General features: G+C 40.6%; 1 protein-coding gene and 1 long non-coding RNA gene across 2 annotated transcripts in view; one reads left to right on the top strand and one right to left on the bottom strand.

Moving 5' to 3' along the window:
* Window positions 1–16,737, top strand: part of CDH20 (cadherin 20) — a 213,330-nt gene that overhangs the window by 51,000 nt on the left and 145,593 nt on the right. The window lies entirely within an intron of this gene.
* Window positions 1–16,737, bottom strand: part of LOC139179505 (uncharacterized) — a 195,775-nt gene that overhangs the window by 34,559 nt on the left and 144,479 nt on the right. The window contains exon 3 of the long non-coding RNA XR_011563873.1: window positions 14,061–14,299. This is a non-coding gene — a long non-coding RNA (uncharacterized lncRNA). The remainder of the gene's footprint in view (window positions 1–14,060; window positions 14,300–16,737) is intronic.

A 16,737-nucleotide genomic window follows, 5' to 3' on the forward strand; every position in this document is an offset into this window, starting at 1 on the left:
TGAAAATAAAATATCATCAAATTGCCCGTCATTCGATGAGGACAAAGCTGCTTGGAGCTGAAATTAGAGGTTATGAGACACACTGACATTTGTGTTCACAAGTAAGGCGTTATTTTTTAGGTCTAATAAAAACAGATCATGAATTTAAAACTATGTGCCGTGACTGCCTCATTTAATCGCTGATGGGGCACCTTACTTTGAGTGCGGTCTGGAAGAATCATTTGGGCAGGGATGAAAATGAAAAACAGTACCGCTCTATCCACTAAATATAGATGGTTTTGAACAGAGTCTGTTTATTTATTTTTCCTACACAACTTCAAAGCTCTGTGTCTCCAGGGCAGTATTGTCAGCTTGTCCTCATTGCCTTCTTCAAATAGAGAGGTGTCACTCTACTTGCCTGGAGTAAATAAAATTTCCTCGGCACAAAGCTAAAAAAGCATATCAGAAATTCACCAATCATGTTTAACGCTATTTAGCTGAAAATGAGGTTTGGCCTCCTCATTAGGATGCAAAGGAGTGGGCAGCCTCATTTCCAAATTCCCAACCCTTTTATTGTAAAAATTCTTCATATTGCATGTAATATCCAGTCTAAAATGGCTTCAGCAAAACAGAACATCCAGTCTAAAATGACTAAAGCAAAGATAGAGAATAACATGTCTTTTATAACTGGACACGCTGAGATTAACTGGCTTCGGGGACAGTTTGATCCAGCAGTTAACTATGTCAAGTCTCCCGCTGTTTCTAACTGTTCTCACAGTGGCGCCTGCTCTCTGTGCTCTTTGTCCTCAGGGCACTCGCCTTAGCAGCAATACTGGCTGGGGCAGTTTCAGAAATCAGAGGCACATGTTCAGTTCAGTTCAGTTCAGTCGCTCAGTCGTGTCTGACACTTTGCCACCCCATGAATTGCAGCATGCCAGGCCTCCCTGTCCATCACCAACTCCCAAAGTTCATTCAAACTCATGTTCATAGAGTCGGTGATGCCATTCAGCCATCTCATCCTCTGTCGTCCCCTTCTCCTCCTGCCCCCAATCCCTCCCAGCATCAGAGTCTTTTCCAATGAGTCAACTCTCTGCATCAGGTGGCCAAACTATTTGAGTTTCAGCTTTAGTATCAGTCCTTCCAAAGAAATCCCAGGACTGATCTCCTTCAGAATGGACTGGTTGGATCTCCTTGCAGTCCAAGGGACTCTCAAGAGTCTTCTCCAACACCACACTTCAAAAGCATCAATTCTTCGGTGCTCAGCTTTCTTCACAGTCCAACTCTCACATCCATACATGACCACAGGAAAAACCATAGCCTTGACTAGACGGACCTTTGTTGGCAAAGTAATGTCTCTGATTTTGAATATGCTATCTAGGTTGGTCATAACTTTCCTTCCAAGGGGTAAGCGTCTTTTAATTTCATGGCTGCAGTCACCATCTGCAGTGATTTTGGAGCCCAGAAAAATAAAGTCTGACACTGTTTCCACTGTTTCCCCATCTATTTGCCATGAAGTGATGGGACCAGATGCCATGATCTTCATTTTCTGAATGTTGAGCTTTAAGCCAACTTTTTCACTCTCCTCTTGCACTTTCATCAAGAGGCTCTTTAGTTCCTCTTCACTTTCTGCCATAAGGGTGGTGTCATCTGCATAGCTGAGGTTGTTGATATTTCTCCCGGCAATCTTGATTCCAGCTTGTGCTTCTTCCAGCCCAGCATTTCTCATGATGTACTCTGCATATAAGTTAAATAAGCAGGGTGACAATATACAGCCTTGACGTACTCCTTTTCCTATTTGGAACCAGTCTGTTGTTCCATGTCCAGTTCTAACTGTTGCTTCCTGACATGCATATAGGTTTCTCAAGAGGCAGGTCAGGTGGTTTGGTATTCCCATCTCTTTCAGAATTTTCCACAGTTTACTGTGATCCACACAAAGGCTTTGGCATAGTCAATAAAGCAGAAATAGATCTTTTTCTGGAACTCTCTTCCTTTTTTGATGATCCAGCCGATGTTGGCAATTTGATCTCTGGTTCCTCTGCCTTTCCTAAACCAGCTTGAACATCTGGAAGTTCATGGTTCACATACTGTTGAAGCCTGGCTTGAAGAATTTTGAGCATTACTTTGCTAGCGTGTGAGATGAGTGCAATTGTGCGGTAGTTTGAGCATTCTTTGGCATTGCCTTTCTTTGGGATTGGAATGAAAACTGACCTTTTCCTGTCCTGTGCCCAAGACTGAGTTTTTAAAATGTGCTGGCATATTGAGTGCAGCACTTTCACAGCATCATGTTCAGGATTTGAAATAGTTCCACCGGAATTCCATCACCTCCACTAGCTTTGTTCGTAGTGATGCTTTCTAAGGCCCACTTGACTTCACATTCCAGGATGTCTGGCTCTAGGTGAGTGATCACACCATGGTGATTATCTGGGTCGTGAAGATCTTTTTTGTACAGTTCTTCTGTGTATTATGTCCATCTCTTCTTAATATCTTCTGCTCCTGTTAGGTCCATACCATTTCTGTCCTTTATCGAGCCCATCTTTGCATGAAATGTTCCCTTAGTATCTCTAATTTTCTAGACGAGATCTCTAGTCTTTCCCATTCTGTTGTTTTCCTCTATTTCTTTGCATTGATCGCTGAAGAAGGCTTTCTTATCTCTCCTTGCTATTCTTTGGAACTGTGCATTCAGATGCTTATATCTTTCCTTTTCTCCTTTGCTTTTCACTTCTCTTCTTTTCACAGCTATTTGTAAGGCCTCCCCAGACAGCCATTTTGCTTTTTTGCATTTCTTTTCCACGGGGATGGTCTTGATCCCTGTCTCCTGTACAATGTCACGAACCTCCGTCCATAGTTCATCAGGCACTCTGTCTATCAGATCTAGTCCCTTAAATCTATTTCTCACTTCCACTGTATAGTCATATGGGATTTGACCACATGTTATGTGGTCCAAAGAAAAAGAATGCTTCTAGGTCCCTTGGTAGAGCAAGGAGGTGGCATGTAAGGAGGAATCCCCTGCAAAGGTCGACTTCTCTTGTTCAGCCACATGCCCAGTGCAACAGACTCGACACGGCCTATCCAGTGGCTATTACCACCTTCCCCCTTGGCAAGAGAAGCTCGACTTTGTTTAAGAATGGAACAGCAGTGTGCTCGGGAAAGTGGGCCACTTCTTCAGTCCTAAGAGACGCACCATGACTGGATGAAGTCAATCACTGAACTGAGAAGGAATACTGTTACTTTTTCCAGGGACTAGCTTAGGGCTTGAATAGTTCTGGTCAACAGAACTTTTAGAGAAGTCTACTGAAAGCCTCTGGAAAAGATCTTCCCCTCTAATAATAGAGATGTATTGAGGGGGACATCTCTAATCTCTACCCTTCTCTGTATGTTATTATGGAAAGAAGTAATAGCTGGAGCTGCAGCAGTCATCTTGCGACTATGAAGATTCTTACTAGAGGCTGGTTGAGAAACTAACTTTGTTAAGTCATGGAAAAAAGCTTGGAGTCACCTTCTTCTAGAAATCTCTCTGTGGTGAGGGAAGATAACCTCCTGTTTCTTACGACACTTTTAATCAGATACTCTGTTACTTGCTGTCCACAGCAAACTAACTGGTAAAATCAACCCTGAGAAATCAGGAGATGGATGTGATGATGAGCTTACGTCCTCAAGGTTTACCAACCAAGCCCTACTTCCTGACTCTGTGAAGATGAGGAATATAGTTCCCACTTTAGGAGCTGGTGGGGGTTAGAAATGAAGTAACAGAGGTTAATACTTAATGCAGACTGACAGTAGATACTCAACAAATGACTGTAATTGTTGTTCTTACTACTAAGCACTTATGAAATACTGGATTTTCTTCCTTATCCAAAACCAAGACTATAATAGACATTTTTTTTAATCCACAGATACACATACATAAACAAGCATTCTAGATTCCTACTCAGTGACAGTGAACAATTCTAATAAGCATTTTTCATCCCAATTTCCCAAGCCCAAATCTGATGAACAGAAAGGCAGACAGAGTGAAAATGGAGAGAATTGGTAGACGACAGCAGGGAAGTTTGAGAAAATGCCTTAACATACAGACGCAAGAACTTAAAAGGTGCAACAGCAGGGCAAGGGGGCTTCACAACCTTGGAGGGAGCCACCACGAGAGGCAGGGACTAGAGCATTATGCTCTCCGGTGGTTGAGACCACAGGCTCTGGACTCTGCTGCGTGGGTCTGAACCCAGCTCTAATGTGAGCTAGCTTATGAATTCAAGTGTATCAACCTCTCTGTGAAGTGGAGATAATCCTTGTACCTATGCCAGAGGGTTGCAAGTAAATGCAGAAGTAACTAACTTACTGCTCCAGGGTACTTACAACAGTGCCAGACCCATAACAAGTGACCACAGGAACATTCGCTATTATCATTATAATGTGACACCATCAACAGGGCTTATTGGAAAGACTGAACCATCACATATTACTCCTGTACCCTCCGTTTTTAAAAACAAGTGGCAATACCCTTGAGAATTCACGCAATCAAAAGTGTTACATTCTTAAATAGACACAGTGGGAAGTGTAGGTGTCTGAAATATTTATGTTATCTGCAATTCCACTAAGAGTAACAGAAAAATGAGATACTACATTTAGATTTAGAATTTTGAAGTGAATGCTATTTTCAGTATATTAAAAGAAGCCTTTTCTTCCCTTATGCCTTCAGAATTGAAAACAGAGACAGGGAGAGAGACAGGGTCTTCTGAAAGGACTTCTGGGCATGGCCGTGGAACAGCTCAGCCTCAGTGGAAGTTCCCGTTTGGGGCAGACTTGGACTCAGTCAGATGTCTCTCAGGGGAAAGACCCAGCCTGCAGTCTGTGGAACCACCAGATCTCTCGTGGAATAAGCCTTCCCTACCTTGCACAGAAATCCATCACAGATGTATTTCTTCTCTTTTCCGAAAAGAAATCATGAAACAAATCTACTCATTCCTATTCCTTTCATTGAAACAGGCGGACAGTGATTCTTGAATTTTTATAAAGAATGAGTTAAAAACTGCTTACTAAAATTTTGTCAGTATATTGTCTCAGGCTAGTGGGTATCTCTGCTTTAGAGACTGTTTTAAATAGTAAATCACCCAGAAAATGCTGTGCTCAAATTTCAGTCTAAAAGAAGAGATGAAAACCATTTATCATCATCATTTATAACTTTCTCATTGTACCTCATCAGGAGAAAGAAAATAAGAGTTGTACTGATTAATGGTCCTGATGCAGTCTAATTGTGACATTAAGTTAATACAGTCTTCAACATTTCAATCTTTGTGATCCATCTTCTGAAGGTGGAAAGGATGCCAGCCTGTGCCAAGGAGACTTCCGTGCCCTCTCACAGTGCAGCCCCTTCTCTCACTTAATCACTCCCCACGACTCTTAGAGCATCTAAACACAAGGGCTGCTGAGACTTTGTGGTGAAGAAGATCGCCTGGCACGAACCTTCAACTGCAGCTGTGAGCGCTGGAGAACTATCTGGTAGATAAATCAATGAGATATTTGCTTTCTTACAGGATTCTCTTAGCATTTAGGGCTTAACTCCAAATAATAACCCACTGTTTATTGGTAGCTGCCAGCTGAAGGATGATTAAAAACCCCACATCAATATTTACTCCTGAAAAACTAATGAGAGGCAAATCAAATTTTAGAACATATAAAGACAATGTCCTACTGCGATCAAGTACTTTATCTCATCAACATAAGGATCTATTCGTATGTGAGAGAAACCCAATATGGTTTGTTCAATAGATACTAAAAAGAAATTTCATAAAATTTCTACCTTTTCCTAAAAATGGTAAATATTGATGGAACACCTCTTATGTTCCAGGCCTTCTGCTAGAATCATAATTTCTTTTAACCATCTCATCAACCCCATCCAGAAGATGTCATCACAGAATTCAATTTAAAAAATCAAGGCTTAGAGACACTGAAGAATTTGTCTAACACCTTATTTCCAAACCTGGGGTTTAATTTATTATAATATAATACTTATACTCTTTTTTAAAAAAGAGTATAAAGCAACAGTCTTAATCTGATAAACTCTATTTGCTCTAAACCAAAAATCAATAACATATTAATGGCAAACAAAAATTCAGTGCTCAAGAACATTGCACGTGAAAGACATTAATGATTTATACAGAAAATCTAAGTAGATAAATAGATATATATGTAGGAAAATTATCAGCCTTACTAGCACTTGAAAGAGTATAATTTTTTAAAGTGAGATATCCTTATATTTAAATTTATTTACAAAATTTAATGCTCAAAATAGCAAACATTTCAAATATAATTTTTTAAGGCCACACTGGAATAATTGCTTGTAGAAGGGCAAATGTCTCAACTTCTCTAGACAGAAATTTACAATAAATACAGACTCTTAGACATTTCAAAACCTTTGTTCAAATAATTCAAAACATTGTTCAAAACATTATCTATTTGCCCTGAGGAAATAATTAGAAATTTGAACAATTTATATAAAAAGCTGGGGCTTCCCAGGTCGTGCAGTGGTAAAGAATCCACCTGCCAAGCAGGAGACGTGGGTTTGATCCCTGGATCAGGAAGATCCCCTGGAGAAGGAAATGGCAACCCGCTCCAGTACTCTTGCCTCAGAAACTCCATGGACAGAGGAGCCTGGTGGGCTACAGTTCATGGGGTCGCAAAGCGTCGGACACGACTCAGCAACTTAACGGCAGCAGCATATAAAAAGCTATCCTTTGAAATGTTATCCCTAACTTTGAAAAAATTGGAACCAGACTAACTATTGAACAAGAGTAGTAATGATTGTATTAATTTTAGTTCATCTTTATGACAGAAATTAAGCTAGCTTCTAAAATGTTTGAATATTCGCACAGCTTAAAAATGATTTATATCAAAATATAAATAGCTAAATCTAAATTTAAAAATTTAGAAAAAAGAAAAGCCTTATAGAAAAAAGGCTAGCATACTTTTACATATATATATATATAATACAATCTTAATCACTTATGTATACATTAATAGAAAATGATCGAATGCAAATACATCAAAATATTGATCAGATCAGATCAGATCAGATCAGTCGCTCAGTCGTGTCCGACTCTGCGACCCCATGAACCGCAGCACGCCAGGCCTCCCTGTCCAACACCAACTCCTGGAGTTCACTGAGACTCACATCCATCGAGTCAGTGATGCCATCCAGCCATCTCATCCTCTGTCGTCCCCTTCTCCTCCTGCCCCCAATCCCTCCCAGCATCAGAGTCTTTTCCAACGAGTCAACTCTTTGCATGAGGTACTAGTTATCAACGTGTGATAGGTATATGATTGATTTTGATTTACATCTTCATATGTGTCTGCATTGTCCGAAGTCCCAACTGGAAACCCATATAAGTATTACAGTCAAAAAATATTATAAAAGACAAAGTAATCTCCAATAATATCCTACAAGTAAAACTTTCAAGACTGTCTCAGTTTTTATCCGTAAGGAGCTCCCCTATTAGTGCCCTGTTTTGCTCCTTGCGTTTACTCGACTTTCGCGGATTAAACAGCTCCTACCGCGTGGCTGACGTTCATTCACTAGCGTGAACAAATGCAAGACCATCAGTGAGGCCCCACAGCAAGCACCCCTCTGCTGCTGTCCTGGCCTGAACTTCTTGACCGCGGCCCAAACCGTCGGTCCTGCCAAGGGAGGTAGGGAACCGAGGCGTGCGAAGCCTGAGGCTGCGCTCAAAGTGTAAGCTGCCCTTTCTTCTGTGTGACAGAGATCCTGTCACCGAGTCCCGGTTCCCGGCCCCGGTCACCCTCGGGCCACTGACCGTGAGAACCCACAGGGGCAGACTTCTCCTCGTTAGGATACGTGTCCATTTATTCAAGGCAAAGAAGAAGCAATTCCCACCTGACAAAGAGGTGGGAATTCAGTAGACTCTGCTAAATTTCTTGATGAGATTTCCAGAGTCGAGTAACTTTATGCAATACTTTCTAGGCAAGCTTGTCCATACTCTGAGCAAATCCCCTCTTTGTTCTAAATTTCCCTAGAATAATATATGTATGTGTAGACACAGACATAAATATATGTGTGCCACTTTTCACTTTCATGCATTGGGGAAGGAAATGGCAACCCACTCCACCGTTCTTGCCTGGAGAATCCCAGGGACGGGGGAGCCTGGTGGGCTGCCGTCTATGGGATCGCACAGAGTCGGACGCGACTGAAGTGACTTAGCAGCAGCAGCAGCAGCTGCTGTACTGGACATTGTCAGACAAGACAGAAATGGACTTATCGTCTGTATCACCTTCCAGCATCTAAAATGCCTACCCAACTAAATTCAACATTTATATGTCCATGGGAGGGGGGACACTGGAATGAATTATTTCAGATTCTAAACACTGATAATACATATTAGGGCAACGGATTGATGAAATGATTCTTTTTCATTAACTTTTGGTAACTTTTCCAAATTTTCTCTCATGGAGTATATATTATTTTTATTGATATAATAGAGGGGGAAAAAAACTTTAAAGTGTTTAATATTCTCTGTTCTTGGGGAAATTAAAATCTGGCAAGGAGGACAGAGAGTTTTCAGACTAGGTACGTGACAATATAAAGAGTACACGCCTCACAGTACAAACTTTGACAGAGCCTCAAAGAGAGACAAGATTGATTCTGCCTCAGAAAGGAAAGGAGCCACGAGGTTGAGGGGACTTCACAGGGGAAGCAGCTTCTGAACAGGACTTGAGGATGAGTAATATTTGTATCTGATGGAGAAAAACATTCCAAGGGAGAAGGCAGCACAGAAGACTCAGCCCTGAAAGCCCACAGCCTGCGAGCGGAAGGGCGGGGACTGGGGCCACAGCCTGCGAGCGGAAGGGCGGGGACTGGGGTCACAGCCTGCGAGCGGAAGGGCGGGGACTGGGGTCACAGCCTGCGAGCGGAAGGGCGGGGACTGGGGTCACAGCCTGCGAGCGGAAGGGCAGGGGACTGGGGTCACAGCCCTTATTAGACGTGGCCACCCCAACTGTCGCCTGGCCCAACCCAGTGTTCCATCCTGATTAATTGTTAATTCTGCAGTATACTTTTGGGTTGATTTCTTATTTTAACGTTTCACACCAAATACGTCGGTATGTGTCATCAGTACCAATGTTAATATTATTTCAAAAATGAAACTGATTTCAAAATTAAACAGATTTAAGTGTTCAGTCAACTCATTTGATTTGCATTTTAGATGCTTCTCTTGAGAAATTATAATGGTTTCCCACAGCTCATTATTTCTTATCAATTTGATTAAAGGTTCTGTAACGTAGGTAACAGGTATAGAATGACATTTAGAAAAGCATATTTAAGTGGTTTTATGACATGTGTGAGGATGTGAACTGTAATATAAGTATGCAGTAATAGTTTCTGGCAGAAATCTGTTCAGATACTTTAACCAGAGACTCCTATTAAATCAACATAAAGCCAGTTAGAGGAAATCATTTCATAGGGATGAAAGGACTGTCCAAAGGACAGAAGACGGGAGCTCTGATCCTCGTTCCTCTGTTCATCAGCCATGAGATTATGGCAAGTTTCAAAATCTGAACTCAGCTTTCTCATTTGTGAAAAACATAGCAATAAATAGTATGTATTCCTCACTTCACAAGATTGTTAAAATTACAACCAAATGCACATGTCAAAGTAGAGAACCGAGAGGACCCGCTATCCAGGGAGCGCTGCTCAGCATTCTGTAACAATCTCAATGGGAAAAGAATCTGAAAAGGAATACATACATCTGTAGGTATAAAAATAAATAGACATTATGTTTTTTTTAAATGTGCATGTTATCAGTTATGCAGTTGTCAAAGACCTTGCAGATAATCTTATTTGGCTTCTAAGTTTTATTCCAAGAGCCCCATTCAGGGGCCCTACCAAGATGTAGGAAGGATGGAGACAGGATGAAGGAAATCACTGCTGAGTGGATAGGGTCCCCTCTCTCACACCCCATTTTCAGATAATGAGTCCTAGATTCAAAAAATCTAGGACTCATTTCTCAGCTGATGAGTCCTTTGCATTTTGGGCTGCAGAAAAGGTTCCATCTGAAGAAAACACCCAATGGTTTCAAAGGACTGAAAACCACTGATTCGTTCAATTGTTCACGTAACAGTGAAAAAGTAGAACACAGAGAAGCTAAGTAACCAGCCCCCCTCCCAGCCTTAAGTAACTTTAAATAAACTGGCCAAGCGAACGATAAAAGCCAAGCCTTCAGTTTCTAAGCTCAGCCCCGCCCCCCCCCCCCCCCCCCCAGCTTAAGTAACTTTAAATAAACTGGCTGAGCAAACGATAAAAGCCAAGCCTTCAGTTTCCAAGCTCAGAGCTTTTCGGACATATCCCGCGGAAGGGTTAAATAAATATGGGCATACTTCACTGAATTTCCTCTTATCAATTTGCTCCTTCTATCAAAAGCTGACACTCCACTTGTGAAATACTTTTCACCTACTCTCACCTTCAAGGAGTTGGAACCTTCAGCCACCTCCTTACTCTTCTGTATATTTGTTTTTCTCTTTTTCTGCTGATCATTCTACAGCATGTAAATATGCTCTAGTGTCTCCCATACCGAAAACAAAACGGAAGCCTTTGCTCCCATGACCAACAACCACCCAATTTCCTTTGTTCCTTTCAAAGTAAATATTTTTGGAAAGAGTTGTCTAAAGCCACTGTGTTTTCCCCTTCTTAACCCCGCCAGCCTCCGCGGTAGAAGTCAAGCTCCATTGTGTCTTCCCTCTAGTGTGTGAAAAGAGGGATCCTGTTTGTTCACCAGCGCCGGCACTTGGAACCCATGTACCATATGCCTAACTCAGTGAATATTTATAAAAATAAGTCATTGAGAACCATTCAGTGACTTAGTGAATTATATAGCTTGTGAATTTTTCATACATTTCTGAAGGATGGATCACAAAATCCTAAATCTTACTTGATTCCAAATGAAATTCCTTCAACCACTATTTGAAAAAAAATGCACAATGACCCATAACACTAAAGTTAATCTATACATGCAATTTAATCCCTACCAAAAGTACTACAAAGATAGTTTTTGCATAGCTTGGCAAAATAATTCTAGAATCCATTTTAAAGAACAAATATTTTTAAATAACTAGGATGATTCGAAGAAGAAGAATGGAGGTAAAATTGTACTACGAGATTCAAGGACTGTGTTGTAAAATTACAGTAATAAAACAGCATGAATGTGGTACAGGACGAGAGCTCAGAAATAGATTACAGAGTTCAGAACTGAACGCAAGTATAGTTGAGAATTTTGTAAATATAAAAGATAGAACTTCAAATCAAGGAGGGTCATAGTGGTTATTCAATAAAAGGTCTGGGGACAACTGCTTATGTACTTGCAAAATAAATAAGTAACCCTTTCTTACTCCTCACATCAAACTCTAAATAAATTCATAGTAGAAAATAAAGTATTGAAAAATAATTTTACATGCTTGGAGTGCAGAAGGCCTTTAGAATATATCAACAAAACTAAAAGCATAAAGGAAAACACTGACAAAAGACAAACTCAATGACTGAAAAGTGAAAAAATATATATGGTAAAAACAATAGCAAAAAAAACTATAAAACTCTGTCAATAAGATTACAAGGCAACAAAAAACTGGCAAACATTTTTGCATCATATATATGATAAAGGATTACAAAAGAGTGATGTTAAATCAACTGGGAAAAGAACATTCCAGTAGATAAATGGGCAAAGGAAATAGTTCACCGAAGAATAAATAGAAGTGGTCCAGTAAACATGCACAAAGATAACCAGCCTCATCAGCAATCAAAAGAATACAAGTTAAAATATCGAATGTCCTTGTTATCTTAGCCAGCTCAATGTAAAAGCACTGGCAATGCACTGGGTTGCCAAGAGGGTGGAAAACAAAATTCTCGTGCATCTATGAGAGGATAAGCAGGTACAAAGTTCCTGGGAGGTAGTCTGGCATCAAATATAAAATATACATTAAGGGAATAACCAGACAATTAATATATAAAGGGTATTCTTTGCAGAATCATTATTAATTGAATAAAAGTCCATCAGTTGGAGTTTATTGAATATGTCATTATTGATCCATATGAGAAACTACTATGAAGACCTAATTACTTGGACTTACATTTTTTAAATATAGAAAGATATCCATAATATGTCAAGTGGAAAAAAAGATTACAGAACTATTCTGCCTCCTAAATATCTCTGAGTCAGTCCCCTTTTTCCATCTCCGTCACAACTCTGCTGCAGGCTTCTCTTTCCTGCACCCACTGCACTCCACCCTCAGTTTCCTCTCGGGCCTTCCTCCTGTGGTTCAGCTTTCTACAAAATTAAATATAGTCCTATCATACAATCTGGCAATTGCCTTCCTTGGCATTTACTCCCAGAAGTTGAAAATGCAGGTCCACACAAAAACCTACACAGAGATTTTTATAATAGCTCTATTCATAATAGGCAAAACTTGGAAACAACCACAATATCCTTCAGGAACAGAAGGCTTAAACAGTTGTTCCATCCAGACAATGGAATATTATTCTGTGTTCAAAAGAAATGAGCTATCAAATCATGACTAGACATGAAGGAAGCATAAATGTATGAATAAAAAATGCATATAAAATGTAAATGAATATATATATATATAAATATAAGCCAATATAAAAAGAGTACATATTGTATGATTCCAAACATATGAACTCTGGAAAAGGCAAAACTATGGAGACAGTTAGGAGATGAGTGCTTATCTAGAGCTGGGAGGAGAAAGGGATGAACAGGCAGAGCACAGAGCACTCAGCGCGGTTCAGCCACTCTGTGAAACTGTAGCTGTGGAGACGCATAATACACGTGCCTGTGCAGCACGCGAGGCAAAGAGTAAAGCGGAACATAAATCAGCGGGGACGTTGGAGGGTAGTGATGTGTCCGTGTAGGCTCATTAATTATAACAAATTCATCACTCTGGTGGGGAATGCTGATAAGAGGGGAAGGTGTGCAGTGTGGGGACAGGGGCATATGGGAGATCTCTAGACTTTTTGCTGCAAACTTAAAACTGCCATAAAATACAGTCCCTTAAAAAAAATGTAGTGAAGCATTTTTTTTTCTACTATTTATTCTTCTCAAATCAGAGGATCAATGATGCCATGTCTGGTTATATTGTTCCCCACTGCCACAAACAAAATAGAAAATTCATCTCCTGTAGCAGGACCACTGTTTGGGTCAAGTTTATAGGACCTCAGGAATTCTGATGCCAAGAACCACACTCTTCTCCAACCCAGAGCTCTGAATTCCTAAATACCGTCAATAACAAAGCCAGTTCTATTTTCCATCTGCATATAGTAAAACAAAAAAATTCTACACTGAATGGCTGATTCCAGCTGTCTACTTCTCAATCCATCTTGCCATGGCCCTAAAATAGTCCAACTTTCTTTCCAATTTCACTATAAACCAAAAAGAGAAAGACTCATTTCCTCTTCATCCTCTCTTTTCCTGGGCTTCCCACACTGTACACCACAAAGCCCGTCAAATCCACCCCTAACCAGCTGTGGCACTCAGGGCAGACATTTTGCTCCCCATGATTATCACGTTTCATTCCACGGATCCCAGCTCAACATTCAGTCTGTTAAATTTGAAGTTGTGTTGACCAATAATCATGTTTATCTGTCAACTCAGTGAAGAATCCAAGCCTATCTGTAAAGCCCAGCCCATTTCTCCAAATCAGGTTTTTCTGATCTCACTTGGGAAAACTGAATGATATTAAGGAGAAGACTATAGTGGTTCAAGGTGGCTAACGATTTTATTTTTAAAGAATTCAAGAAATTTACTGTGTATTTTGGCATCAAATACATATTATATAAATCGTGTGTAACTGTAGGCAGATTGGCACCTGTGGACAGTGGGTGGTTGAAAATTTATAGTCAATATTTAGTCAACAGCTCAGTCATTTTGTACTGGATATAAGTATATGCGACTTCTTTTATATATTATTTTCCACTGTGCTCGCAAGCTCATGTAATCTTTTTCTTGACCAGCTATACAACTTTTAAAATAATACATTTCAAAGACATTTGACATAGCAGAAAATAGGCCTACCTGTGTGTTTATATATAAAGAGCAGGTTTAAGCTGGTAGAGCTCCATCAGATCATTCGACATCTCTGGAAGTAAGATCCTTTTTGTTGGCTTAGTTGCATCCAAGTCTTTTGCGACCCCATGAACGGTAGCTCTGCCAGGCTTCTCTGTCCACGGGATTTCCCAGGCAAGAACACTGGAATGGGTTGCCATGTCCTTCTTCAGGGGATCTTCCTGACCCAGGGATTGAACCCATGCCTCCTGTAATGGCAGACCGATTCTTTACCACTAAACCACCAGGGGAGTCCAGCTGTCTAATAAAAAATAAATTAGCTCCAAGACCTCATTCCCCTTCTCAACTAATTGTTTAACTTGTGTAACAGTCTGCTGGCGTCTCACTCACCACATGTATCAGATCCTACTTGTGCTTTAGGTTTCTGACCTATTTTCATACTCTACACATTCCCTCCACCTCCTCCAACTCCAGGTTCTTGAAGCCAGGGACTTAGTTTCATTTATCTGTATATTCCCTCCTCTAACTTGTTACATTACCAAAAAAAAAAAAAAAATTCTCTGATCACAGCTTCAAATCTGTTCTGCTTATTTGTGCCAATACTCTCATTATAAAAATGCTACCCCCACCCGTGGCCTCCGAGCCATAGATGCCCCTCTGGGTCCTCACCCACCTTCCCCTGTCTCCATCTGCCTCCAGCATCCTTCTTCTCCATGCCAGTGCTCAACCAAGTCAACAATGCTAGACCAACTTGCAAAGTCATAGAAACTGGTACAGTGGGGTTAACACCTTTAAATGTTTTCCTCCCCTCCACTAGTTATCCATGTAACAGGAAGGTTGTTCTTTTAAGACATGTTACTAGGCAGGACTCTGTCAACTGTCACATAACTGGGTGTGTAACTGGTCGTCTCTGGCTGCTGGATCCCAGTCCGGCCCCTAGTCACGGTCATATATCCCCAGGATTTATGTCTGTTTCAAGAGGCAAATGGGTACCTTCCAAGACTTAACCTCCACTCTCAGGTTGTCTTTCCTGAAACCCCACACATTCTCCGAACACTGTTTTTGTCTTCATTGCCAGATGTGGGATCTATTTATGGGGATACTCTATGACAAAAAGCCCATTTCTTTTTAGAAAAGCAAATCAAAAAGATGTAAAGAAGAATGTGCATTTTCCCAATAATCCTAGAAGGCATGCCCCTCTGAGTCCATGCACCAGCTGTGTAGTGAAGTCTGGTTCCCCACTCTCTGCCCATACGTGGCATCTCCACTCCTGTGTGTGTATTTGTGTATATGTGGAAGGATGCATCACTGGAAAGTTAGGAGCAAGCATCGTTGAAGGGATATTCAATTCACTTTTAACTTTGATAGCCATTTCTTAGACTAAAGGAAAGTATGCTCAGTGTCGTTGCTGGTACTGCAAATTGCCCTTTCTTTTCCTGAAATAGTAACTATTAGTTCATTTAGAAAAATCACAGTCCAAATTAGAAGCTATGAAAATCGTATGGAGAAACAGACATATGGATCAGTGCAACAGAATAGAGCACTCAGAAATAAACTCGCACACCTGTGGTCAATTAATCTTTGACAAAGGAAGCAAGAATGCACAATAGGGGAAAAGACAGTCTTTCAGCAAGTGGTGTTGGGAAAGCTGAACAGACACATGAGTGTCAGTGAAGTTAGAAAACACCTTCACGCCCCACACAAAAATTAACTCAAAATGGCTTCCAGTCTTAGCTATAAGACATGACATCATAAAACTCCTAGAAAAGAACATAGGCAAAACATTCTCTGACATAAACTGTACCAATATTGTCTTAGGTCAGTCTCCCAAGGGAAGAGAAATATGGGCAAAAATAGACAAATAAAGTTTACCCCAATCAAACTTAAGCTTTTGCACAGCAAAGAAAACCAAACACAGAACCAAAAGTCAACCTACTAATAGGAAGAAAATATTTGCAAGTAATGCAACTGACAAGGGCTTAATTTCCAAAATATACAAACAGTTCATACAATTCAACAACAACAACAAGAAAAGCCCACTAAAAAAATAGGCAGAAATCTTAAATAGACATTTCTCCAAAGAAGACGTACAGATGGCCAATAGGCATATGAAAAAACGCTAATCATCACTAATTATTAGAGAAATGCAAATCAAAACTATAATGAGGTGCTACCTCCCACCAGTCAGAATGGCCATTATGAAAAGCCTACAAATAACAAATGCTTGAGAGGATGTAGAGAAAAGGGAACCCTCCTACACTGTTGACAGGAATGTAAATTGGTGCAGGCTCTGTGGAAAACAGGATGGAGGTTCCTCAAAACCAGAATTAGAGTCGCCATGTGACCCTGTGCACAAACCCAGGGAAAACTGCAGTTTGAAAAGATACGCGCAGCCCAATGCCCATAGCAGCACTGTTTACAACAGCCAAGATGTGGAAACAAACTGAATGTCCATCGACAGGTGAGTGGATGCAGATGTGATACACACACACACACACACACGCACACCACACATGCACACGCACACACGCAGAGCCAGGAATACTACTCAGACACTTGGAAAAGAATGAAATAATGCCACTGCAGGAAGATGAACAGACTTTATCCTTCCAAGTGAAGTAAGCCAGAAAGAGAAAGACAGATAGCACATGACGTCACTTGTATGTTGAATCTAAAGGATGACACA

The sequence above is a fragment of the Bos indicus genome, chromosome 24 (assembly GCF_029378745.1).
Source record: "Bos indicus isolate NIAB-ARS_2022 breed Sahiwal x Tharparkar chromosome 24, NIAB-ARS_B.indTharparkar_mat_pri_1.0, whole genome shotgun sequence".
Lineage (NCBI taxonomy): Eukaryota > Metazoa > Chordata > Mammalia > Artiodactyla > Bovidae > Bos > Bos indicus.